The sequence below is a fragment of the Colobus angolensis genome, unplaced genomic scaffold (genome assembly GCF_000951035.1).
Source record: "Colobus angolensis palliatus isolate OR3802 unplaced genomic scaffold, Cang.pa_1.0 Scaffold99, whole genome shotgun sequence".
Classification (NCBI taxonomy): Eukaryota; Metazoa; Chordata; class Mammalia; order Primates; family Cercopithecidae; genus Colobus; species Colobus angolensis.
In genome coordinates, this window is record NW_012123931.1 from 4,699,638 (window position 1) to 4,700,979 (window position 1,342).

Below are 1,342 nucleotides of genomic sequence, written 5' to 3' on the forward strand. Positions count from 1 at the left end.
TCCTCCTCCTTCTTCTTCTTCTTCTTCTTCTTCTTCTTCTTCTTCTCCTTCTCCTTCTCCTTCTCCTTCTTCTTCTTTCTTCTTCTTTTTGAGACAGAGTTTTTCTCTTGTTGCCCAGGCTGGAGTGCAATGGCGTGATCTTGGCTCACTGCAAGCTCCGTCTTCTGGGTTCAAGAGATTCTCCTGCCTCAGCCTCCCAAGTAGCTGGGATTACAGTTGCCTGCCACCACGCCCAGCTAATTTTTTGTATTTTTAGTAGATACGGGTTTTCACCATGTTGACCATGGTGAAACTCCTGACCTCAGTTGCTCCACCCATCTCAGCCTACCAAAGTGCTGGGATTACAGGCATGAGCAATCGTGCCCGGCCAAAGAGATTCTCCGTAAGAGGAAAAGGAAGGGTCTCAGAACATGCCCTCACATTTGAAAATGGCAGAAAAGATACAAATGGTTTTTAAGACAATCAGTACATAACAGGGCTAGAAAATAAAATGAAGAACCATTAGCAAACCAGAAATAGTGGAGAAGTTTTAGAAGATAGAAAGTAGATGGGGCTTCAGATTTTTACCTTGGTGCTGGATGGAGTGGACTGCAGATTCCCTCCCCCAGACTCGGCCCTGGAGACACTGTATAAGGGAGAGAGGGATAATGTATGCAGAATCTGACCCTGAGAAACAAAAGCTAGATGGGTCCTAGTCGGGTGAGCACTGCAGCCTGGAGTGGTGACAGCCAGAGGTCATGGGTCGATATAAGTCTGGGAGAGGGCTTTCTTGTTGCTTTTCTGTCCCCCACACTTCTCCAGGTGGAGGGTAGCCTGCCCTTTCACCTCTGCAGGCAGAAAACATCAACACAACACCAGCCGAAAATGGCAAGGGAACCTCAAGGCACTTCTGGAGCCAGCTGGACTGGCTGGTGGAAAACAGATTCAATAGATGAAGGCTGGCCAGGAGCCATGGAGCAGTCTCTCCTTCTTCTTGTACCCTTGGTTGGGATAAGAGACTACACAGAGGGAGGTCTGGAAGGGGAGGCACTTCACTCTGGCTTGTCTGTGGACAGGTGGCAAATGGGGAATAGCTGCTAGAGGCTCTGCACCCTGATGCACTCCCCTCATACCTTTGCCTGGAGGAGCCAAAGCTGGAGCCCCATCTTTAACCTCACTCCTTCCCACAGAGGACACATTATTCACCAAGATAGCCAACACTTCCAAGGGAAGATGAGCTCAGAGCCAAAACCACGACGAAATGAGTGACTAACAAAAGGGGTAATATGGGTCGGCTGTGGTGGCTCATGTCTGTAATTCCAGCACTTTGGGAGGCCGAGGCGGTCGGATCACGAGGTCAGGA